The sequence below is a fragment of the Gigantopelta aegis genome, chromosome 8 (genome assembly GCF_016097555.1).
Source record: "Gigantopelta aegis isolate Gae_Host chromosome 8, Gae_host_genome, whole genome shotgun sequence".
Lineage (NCBI taxonomy): Eukaryota > Metazoa > Mollusca > Gastropoda > Neomphalida > Peltospiridae > Gigantopelta > Gigantopelta aegis.
In genome coordinates, this window is record NC_054706.1 from 32,387,481 (window position 1) to 32,398,214 (window position 10,734).

Consider the following 10,734-nt stretch of genomic DNA (forward strand, 5'->3'; position numbering starts at 1 on the left):
CACCCACGGAGGTTCATCACCGAGTTTAATCCTGCTACACCGAGATTAGTATCCAGCTGGTTCCCATTCCATGTCGATCCCATCCAGACGCGAACAGGCAATCGAACATCTGTGTTCTCTGGCTTCATTCGGATATCGTTTCCGAGATACGATTTTTCGTAATCAATAATGAATTTCATTATTTCTGTCTTCGTCTCTCTCTTTCTCTCTCTCTCTCTTTTTAAACATTGCTTGGTATTAACTGGCTATGTTCTGACCTCGTATCCTTTGTTTTATGGTAGCATATGACGTTGGGCTGCTTCGTCTCAGAAGCTATAATGCTAATGAGATTGGCATCAGTATGGAATTTCTACATCTCATCTTGCAGAGTGACTATGTTTTATGTTCATTCGTGTCTGAGAGGCTGCGCATGGAATTAAAGTTTAACGAAAACCCAGACCATTTTATGATCGTGGTATACCGTAATGCAGTCTATTTGTTGTTATGTCTAAATTATATTCAAATTCGCTGTCCCTAGCACCAAGTACGGAAACCTAATTCACTAAACTCTCGCAATGTTTTGCCATCTCGCTGTACAGTGCAAAAAAGACTTCTTACACACCCGTAGGTGAGAACACCATGTGTTATTTATGATTCTTACACACCCGTTGGTGAGAACACCGTCTGCTATTATGATTACACATACTTGTTAACACATGCACGTGTGTTAACAATTTCCAGACAGACGACTGGCTGCTCCTAGGTGATGAACAGGTCACCAATGCCATTCGTTCAATAAGAAAAACAAGCGCGATGGAAATCGATTAGACTGACGTATAGTTACCCTTTAGACAATCATGTGTCTGTGACGCACAAGTCAGTTACAAGTGCAACGACTGTAAATAACGTTTAGTCGAAAAATTACATTTGTTTTTGCTTAAAACCTGGGGTTTGTTTTGAGGATATGTAAGAAATAGAATTATACATTCGTGTTCGTTAGATACCATTTATCTCACAACTCGTTTAAAAACGTATCAAACTCACTTTTGCTCGTTAGATACATTTTAAAACAATTCGTTGTGAGATAAGTGTTATTCAATGGCCACTCATGTATTATTCTCAATGTAATTAATGACTATTTAATGTTGTTTAAGAGAGCTTAAGTTTTGTTAATTAGATCCCTGGGCCCCGCTTTACGAAGCGATCTTACCCTAAGGTAGCGACCGTAACGTTTTCCTAAGATCGACAGCCCGTTTTACTAAACGATCTTAGCTTACAATCACCTTAAGTTACTATCTTAGGAAAACATTACAGTCACTACCTTAGGCATTTAAAACTACATTCCCTGGAATATTTTTATTATTTAAGCATATAGAACAGAAAATCCAATTACGTGTGGTGCATATATGACGCCGCACTCCGCATTGGTTTCACTACGCTGGCTTATCCAGGTCAAAAACATAGCCAGTATTTTGAAAGTGGGACACTTTTGACGGGCTCGTACCGATCTCGGTTTTCATTGGCTTATCACAAGTATAGAAGTGAGTGGGGGATTTGCCTTGAAATTTTGACAGTGGCCAGCTGTTGGCATACGCGTTACATGTAAGGGGGTGTTACTAATTACGTAACGCTCTAGGGGTTCATTACTTAGACCTAAAAAGGTGTTTTTTGGAAATGTGCGGGTCAGTCTAGGATCGATCCCCATCGGCGGGTATACAAAAAGACCATGGTATGTGATATCCTGTCTTTGGGATGGTACATATAAATGACCCCGTGCTAAAAATAAAAATGTAGCGGGTTTCCAAGGCGCGTATGCAGGGATTTCAGCGGGGTTGGGGTTATAGACTGTGCTGAGCGAAGTTTATATGGGGTCATGCTCCCCCCCCCCCAAAAAAAAAAAAAAAAAAAAAAACAATTTTTTTTAAGCTTGGGCAAGTAAGGGTTTCGACCTCCAATACCCTCCCCCTGCACATGCACCGGATTTCTCTCTAAGATTATATGTCAAAATTACCAAATGTTAGACATCCAACAGCAGATGGAAGGAAGGATAGGATATGTTTTATTTAACGACACACTCAACACATTTTATTTACGGTTGTATGGGGTCGGATGATTATTAAATCAATACACTTTATATTTGATGTCGTTAAACACCCCCCCCCAACTTTACTCTTTCCAAACGAAATAATATTTATTTGAATTTGTCGATTTTAACACGTAAAATTAAGAAGTGAAAACGTTCATTGTCTACATTAGTATATTTTATTTTTAAAATATATACATGATTAATGTGTTACTAGTATACAAACTAAACTTTGAAAGTTCTACTAACACTTTATAAAATATCAATTCTGAAATAGGAAGGTACGACTGTCGATAATACGTTGTCAAGATCAAACCGGTTTTAACTAAAGACTCTAGTACCGTATCCTCAACCGAACGTTCTTCGTACAGCGCAAGATTTCTCTTCTAATTTTTTGAGACGAATCCTACAATTTGAAATCGGCAAACGCACATGTTAACTGAAACTGACAACAGGCTGTCGTTTGTGCTTTGCCGAGCTATGGCGGCACAGGCGACGAATCAAGCGTATACGTTTGACGATATCCGTTCATAGCGAACACACACGACTTTTTTAAAAGTGCATTTGAGCTTGTATTTCACATTTGTACATGATGTTATACTATGGTAACCAGAGAATATAACTTTAAGGCGATTTTAGAGCTTAGATCGCTTCGTAAAACGGGGTCCAGATCTGTAGTTCGTTTTTCACATCGTCTATTCCACTCCCACTCCTCTTACTAATCTAACAGATTTGTTTCAGTTTAACTGAATGCAAAATTAAGTTAATCTATTGTGTAGGGGTGGGTTTTTTTGTTGGTTTGTTGGTTGGTTAGTTGTCAGAGCGGTCGCGGGGCCTGTAGTACAAATAATAGCGGGGACCCCCTTCCCAGGATATATATGTTGCAACACCCTCGGTGAGATGGGGAAAATGACCTGTGGAAAATAAATGTACACATTTCCGCGGGGCCCTTTGAAACGCGGAGCCGTAGCACGTGCTACATGTATTACTAGGATAAATCGGCTCTGTTGGTTATTTGTGTCGTTATTTAATATATCGTCCAGTGTGATAATAACATGATATTTTGAACCATATGTGTTGCCTATCTTGAATGTTGACCAATGTCTGAAGTTGTAAAGTGAACACCAAAATTATCGCGGATGCGTTCGAAATTGATTGCATGTTATTAAAGAACATCTAGCGGTTACATTGGATGGAATAACAACAATAATCCACGGCATTAAAGACACGACCATGGCTGACGTAGCAACCATACACTTGGCATTAAAGTCGCTACCTTGGCTGACAAAGCAACAAATTTGTTTTGTTTAACGAACACACTGGAGCACATTGATTAATTAATCATCGGCTATTGGATGTCAAACATTTGGTAATTATGACTCGTAGTCATCAGAGGAAAAAAGTAAGTTTGTTTATTTAACGATCCCACTAGAGCACATTAATTAATTAATCATCGGTTATTGGATGCCAAACATTTGGTAATTCTGACAGGAAACCCGCTATGTTTTTCGTAATACAGCAAGAGCTCTTTTATATATGCACTTTCCCACAGACCACGGCCTTTGTCCAGTTGTGATGCACTGGTTGGAACGAGGAAAACGCCAATCAGCTGAATGGATCCACAGAGGTGGTTCGATCCTGTGACGCAAGCACGTCAAGCAAGCATTCAACCGACTGATCTAAGTCCCGCTCACAGACATAGCAACAATGCCCTTGACATCAAGCTCACAAAATGATAATATATTTTTTTTCTTGAAAGGATTAATCCTTCTAAAACTCCACAGCTAAATGTCAGTGAGTGATACTCTTAGCTGATGGTATGACATAACCTATTACGTGGTTTTACCCAGACAACATCCAAGCACGCTATACCGGCAGATTAACGACATTTTAAACACGAACGGTCGCAAAGACGTGATAAGACAAGACGCCGAGATATTAGTAGTAAATTCCTTTATGTCACTCTCCAGAAAAGGCTGTGCTTCGTTTCATGGTTATCAGTGAATAAAACACAAACACACTTTATGGATTGAAAAACACCATTTAATGATAAATGACGGAATCGTTTGAAGACTCCTTTTTTTGCGCATTAAAAATCAAAATTGTTTACTGAACCATGACAGATGGGGGTTCAAATACCTGCCATAATGAACAATTAGTGCATATAAATTACGTATTCACACACCATAAATTATTGTTGAAGCTCATCTGGCAATGCCTGAAAGAATACAAAATTAGAGGGTGAGAGAGCGAGCCAACAATTGTTTCCTTGCGCGCCAAAATGGTCACGAGAGAAGAAAAAAAGATAACTCTATCGGAGTTTGCAAAAGGTTTGGTGCTAAAACACGAATCGGGATACTCAAGCGTGGTGCTAAAATGTGGATTTGGATTTGCCATAAATATATTTATGTAAAATAAATATTCATTTCTGTACCTGCATAAAACAAACTGGGGTCTTGATTCTAGCTCAGTCGGTAGAGTGCTCGCCTGAGATGCTTACGTCGAATCACCTCAGTAGCATATCAAAGGGTTCCCTCTAAAATTATATGTCAGAAGTACCAAATGACTGAAATCCAATAGACGATGATTAATAAATCAATGGACTCTAGTGTTGTTGTTAAACAAAACCAATGTTCTGGTCTGCTTTCTAAGTTATTACACATCTCCCCATTGAATCGTTAAAGGTTGTACTATACCAAATAAAATAACACAGGTGACAATGTTAATATATGAGGTTTAAGCTAAAAAAGTGTGTTTTGTTTAACGACACCACTAGAGCACATTGATTTATAGAGAGAGAGAGAGAGAGAGAGAGAGAGAGAGAGAGAGAGAGAGAGAGAGAGAGAGAGAGAGAGAGAGAGAGAGAGAGAGAGAGAGAGCTCTACCACAGAGCTATATTCCATTCCACCAGCGTGGGGGTGAATAGACTATTAGGAATGAATTAAAAAAATAAACTCCATTCTAACAAGAAAATAGTAATAATTAGTTATATATTTTTTATAAACAAGCTGGTTATAAAGTATTGCTAATGAATAAAGCTTTTAAGACAGAAAATCACAGCATTTAAAGTGTTTAAAAGATCCAGTGACTCGTTTTTTTAGACTTAAATGTTTATGGCATTGTCGACGGAATAGCAAATGCCAAAGTGTATTTAATGCGACTTACATTAAGTTAAACGATAAATCGTAAGAGCAAATTTAGTTTTTATAAAAAAGATAGTCATATTTAAACTTCTTTTGAGTTATTTGTAATTAAAATAGCATTATTATGATTTCAATCAATATTGTTCTAATGTTCTCCATAATTCAGAAGCATTTTAATCAGTATGTGTGTGTGTGTGTGTGTCTGTGCGTGTGTGTGTTTGTGCGTGTGCGCGTGTGTGTGTGCTCGCGTTTGTGTGTGTGTGTGTATGTGTGTGTAGGTGTGTTCTCTCTCTCTCTCTCTCTCTCTCTCTCTCTCTCTCTCTCTCTCTCTATCTCTCTCTCTCTCTCTCTCTCTCTTCTCCCCCCCACTCTCTCTGTGTCAGTGTGTGTATGTGCGTGTATGTGTCTGTATGTGTGTGTAGGTGTGTGTCTGTCTCTGTGTGTGTGTGTGTATGTGCGTGTGTGTGTAGGTGTGTGTGTGTCCGTCTGTGTGTGTGTCCGTCTGTGTGTGTGTGTGTTAATTTATTTAAGGCACCAGAAAAAAATCAGTAATTGGAGGGACAAGTACAATATCAATTAGCGTTTCAATAGAGGTGGGGAAGGGCGGGGGGCAGTGAAGGCAAAAGAAATGCATAACCCATAATCGTCATAGTTATTGTACCCCCCTTAGTAATCTGTGCCCTCCCCTCCCCCCACCCATATCAAACAATGGAATTAATTTCCAGCAATATCAGGTATCTAATTGCTAATTGTCAATGTTTCATGTTTCGCCATCAGTACCGCAGGTGTGCTGTCGTGATGTATGTTATTATATGTCAAAACACTTGTGTAAATGATACCCAAAATGTTAAAACGCATTGTTTGCGTTGTTATCGACCTGTCGTTATACGTTTTCATAATGCATATGTCTTCTGCTTCGAAAAAAACAATATTCGTATCTGATTTACGTTTCATTTAGGTAATGATACGTATGCAATATGATAGAACTAGGCGGAATATAAGTCGGTAAAGCGTACTGCTCAGGTGATCCGTTCGAAGGATCGAATCCCCGTGGTAGGCTCATTTCATTGTTTTTATATATATTTTCCCTGTCCTAACCAGTGCACCACGACTGGTATATCAAACTCCGTGGTATGTGTATACAAACCATCCCGTTAGATTGCTAATGAAAATGTGTAGCGGGTTTTCTCTGAAGATTATTACCAAACGTCCGAAATCCAATAACCAATGATTAATTAATCAATGTGCTCTAGTGGTGTCGTTAAACAAAACAAACTACTATGACACAAATTCACAGTGGCGGATCCAGTGTAATATCCAGCAGGGGTCACAACGAGCGGTGAAGCTGGTGGATGGGGAAGGGTGGGTGTTAGTATTACCAATACCAATACCAAAGGGGTTAACGTGCACATTCAGAGCAAGGTGTTAGTATTAAAATTTGCATTGTTTTATATTGTCACAACAGGCAAGGGCGGATGCAGGATTTTCCTAGGGAGGAGGCGCAATGCTTAAAAGGGGCACCCACTAACAGTATTCAGAAGTACGCTAACAATGTTAGTAACATGTATTATATTATTTATATGGTAATCCCCCACTAAAATATCAAGCTGACCATTGTAAACATGTTCCCCACTAAAAACTAATAAATGCATGCTTATCTGCTAAATATTATACTTTTTCAGGGCACTTCGAATTTTAGAGGGTGCACACCTCCAACACACTCGAGGGCAATTCTTATGATTAAATTTTCATTTCATTTCAATTTATTTTCGTGCTTATATTTAATTAAAGGGACATTCTTGAGTTTGCTTCAATTTTTAAGATGTTATCGACTAACAGAGACTTTTTAACGATTATAATTACATATCAAATATATTTTTCTGCATAAATTATTAGTGGGTGTATATTAAACGTGTTTCTGATCGTTCTAATATTTGTACTAGGTTAAATTTCATATTATTTTTTAAAAAAATATTTTTTCGTACATATGAAATTATTTGAAGACAAAATCCAATTTGGGCTTCTTACAAATATTAAGACGACCAGAAACACATTGAATATACAGATACTGATATTCTAAACAAGTATATTTAATGTATGTAAGTTTAATCATAGAAATATTTTATTAGTCGGAAACATCTTACAATGCAGCAAACGCAGGAATGTCCCTTTAAGGTTCAAAGGCTTATGTGTTAGTGGTTTATGATTAAATTAATGCATTCAACTGAACTGAACTGGATTAACATCGCGAACATTTCTTGTCTTATTAATAATATGCATTGGCTTAGCCCGGGTGAAGCATGGGGCGGGGGGGGGGGGGGGGGGAGAGAGAAAATGCATTCTCCAGTCACCTACACACACACACACACACAAAAAACCCTCACACATACACACCCCAATACACACGCAAACAATGTGTGTGACCCCTCGGTATAAAACCATCGCTATGTCAATGCCTACGCACCCCAAATCCGACTTCAACGGTCCTGATAAAAAAAAAAAAAATCCCAAACAAACAAACAAATAATGAAACACTTACCTCTGTTCATTGATCCACTCAAAACATGCAGAAAACATAGCAAAAAAACCCACAACAAAAAACAGAGCACAGTAGTTAGCTGTCGTTATTGGGTAGTATTATATCCATGCACAGCTTTTTTTCTCTCACATTTATACACTTTTAACACAAATATGATTATTAAATGACAAACAGCGATTCTGTTCGTACATTTTTGAAGTTAAAACAATAGTCAGAAGAATGTACGTAGTATCGCTTTGACATCAATAAGCATATTTAAAAGCATTGTTAACGTGACGTCAAAGAACTGTTGACAGTTTTTATGGTAACGTTTCCGGCCATTGCCGTAACTTAACGGAAAATGTCGAAATACCATTGGAATGCACACTCCCAGCACCCTTCCTTTTGATCGGCGCCTGGCGGGGAATAAAGGTATCGCTAGGACAGAATACAGTAATACACATTGTCTGTCAACAGTAGGATTGATAATACAAAGAAAATTAAGTGCATAAAAGTATTCATGCATTAAATTGACAGCCATTTGTTTCCGGACCCAGTCACTGGCGAAGTCAGATATTGTGCCTGGGAGAAACGTGCTTGATCCTTAATTGGATATAGGCACGTTAATATGTTATCCTATCCGATCCTGTTGTTTTTTGTTTGTTTTTCTGTCAAATTCAAAATGTAGCGTCAGATATTGACCTGTCGTTCATCATTATTGGGTGGGGGCGGGATTTAATTCAGTCGGGTAAGTGCTCGCCTGAGGTGCTTGCGTCGCAGGATCGAATCACCTCAGTGGATCTATTCAACTGATTAGGTTTTTTCTCGTTACAACCAGTGCAGCACAACTGGTCAAAGGTTATGGTATGTGCTTTCCTGTCTGTGAGAAAAATGCCTATAAAAAATCCGTTGTTGCTTTAGGAAAAATATAGCGGGTTTCCTCTCAGAATTACCAAATGTTTGACATCTAATAGCCGATGATTCATTAATCAATGTGCTCCAGTGGTGTCGTTAAACAAAATGAATTTTTCATTATTTGGTGCTTCAATAATACAACCCCCCCCCCCCAAAAAAAAAACACCCCAAAAACCCCCAAACAAACAAACAAACAACAACAACAAAAAACAACAACAACAAAAAAAAAAAAAAAAAAAAAAAAACCACAAATAAAAAAAACCACCACCACCAACTGTAAATGAAATTATTTGCATGTATTTTTGGTCACTGGCGTTGCCCCCGCCAAATCACACCTCTTTTTTCCCCATTACGTTATATATTTTCCTGTCGCCACATAACATGACTTATAAACAATGTGGTTGCCACCCTCATCCCCTCCCTCCGTAATATAAAATTGTGGCTAAAATCCTGGCTACGCCAACGTTTTTGTTTGTTTTATTGTTGTTGCTTTTTTTTTTTAGGGGGCGAGGGGGGGGGGGCGGGGGAGGAGTGTGTATGTAATTCAATGTGTAATCTTTACACGTCAAAAGAAATATGAATATTTTGGTTATTATTCAACTTTGAGACTGGCGCTTTTAAGTGAATGTATATTAAAGCTGCAACCACGATGTTTATGTGTATCATTTAACCATTTAGAATAGACCATCAACATTAATGTTCTTACTATTGACAGCATTTGGCTATACTCGTTATACATCACCTTCAAAATGTATTCTTCTCCACTATAAAACCGTTAACCGACGGCTGCTGTTCAGCGGATTTCGTTTACATCGGCGAGTGTCTATGATTTGCTATACAAAAACGTTGATTTAGTATAAGTTTAATAGGATTCCTAATTTAGGTGCTTGCTCAATTTGTTGAGCCTAGACTAATTTAATAACAAAACATTGAGAGATTCAGAAGGAAATGAAGGGAATGGTTTATTTAACAACGCACTCAACACATTTTATTTATTTATGATTATATGGCGTCGGACGTATGGTTAAGGACCACACAAATATTGAGGGAGGAAACCCGCTGTCGCCACTTCATGAGTTACTCTTTTCGAGTAGCAGCAAGGGATCTTTTATATGCACCATCCCATAGACAGGATAGCACATGCCACGGCCTTTGATGTACCAGTTGTGGTGCACTGGCTGGAACGAGAAATAGCCCAATGGGAACACTGAGGGGTCATAGCAGGTTTGTGACTATTTATGTTTTTCTAAAGAAAGGGCCACACGACCCCTATGACACCCCCTTGGAACAGCGCCTGAATTCAACATGGACATTGTGAGAACCTGCGCCTCAACGTGGCGGGTCTACAGCTAAGCTTGATGGGCAGCTCGCTGTTACGCCTGGTTTCCATAAAATGTGAAACACATTGCCAACCGACGCAGACCGACGTGAATGACAGAATTTTAAAGAATTTGTAACAGTCGAAGACGGTCTTCGTCGGTCAAACGACGAGACAGCCAGTCACTGGTGTAGTTGACACCAGTTTTGAGAATCGGTTGGAACTTCATCACCGATCAACATTTATTAATATCGTTTTCCGTTTTCTTCTTTATTTACCCATGAACACAAACCCCAACCATAACATATTTACATCAATTGCATCATCTAAACTGGACATGCAATTACAATTAACATCTTCTTTAACAATCGATTGTAGGTAAAGCCAAGCCGATCAATAATCGATTATAATCGATTATTGGTACATCACTAGTTGAATCCTGTTCAGCTTTGCAGTTCAGCGCCCGTCTCCGTCAATCTGCTACGGTCTGCGTCGATCTTCATTCGTTACTGATTTTGTGGAAACCAGTTTTTAATGGTAGAAAACAAATACCGCTTGAGTGTTGTAATCCTTTCGGTCTTCCTTTCGTAGTCGGGTCGAGACGTAGGCGAGTGGTAAAGCGCTCGATTGATGCGCGGTCGGTTTGGCATCGATCACCGTCGGTGGGCCCATTGTGCTATTTCTCGCTGCAGCCAGTGCGCCATGACTGGTACATCAAAGGCCGTGGTATGTGCTATCCTGTCTATGGGATGGTGAATATAAAAGATCCCTTGCTACT

At 38.8% G+C, this 10,734-nt stretch overlaps 1 long non-coding RNA gene across 1 annotated transcript; it reads right to left on the bottom strand.

Annotated features, from left to right (window-relative positions):
* Positions 1-4,108: 4,108 nt before the first annotated feature.
* LOC121380109 lies at positions 4,109-7,960 on the bottom strand. The gene is made up of 3 exons (XR_005958881.1): positions 7,745-7,960; positions 4,497-4,598; positions 4,109-4,280 (listed from the first exon to the last, which is right to left on the bottom strand). It is a non-coding gene; the product is annotated as an uncharacterized LOC121380109 (long non-coding RNA).
* Between the last annotated feature and the right edge of the window lie 2,774 nt (positions 7,961-10,734).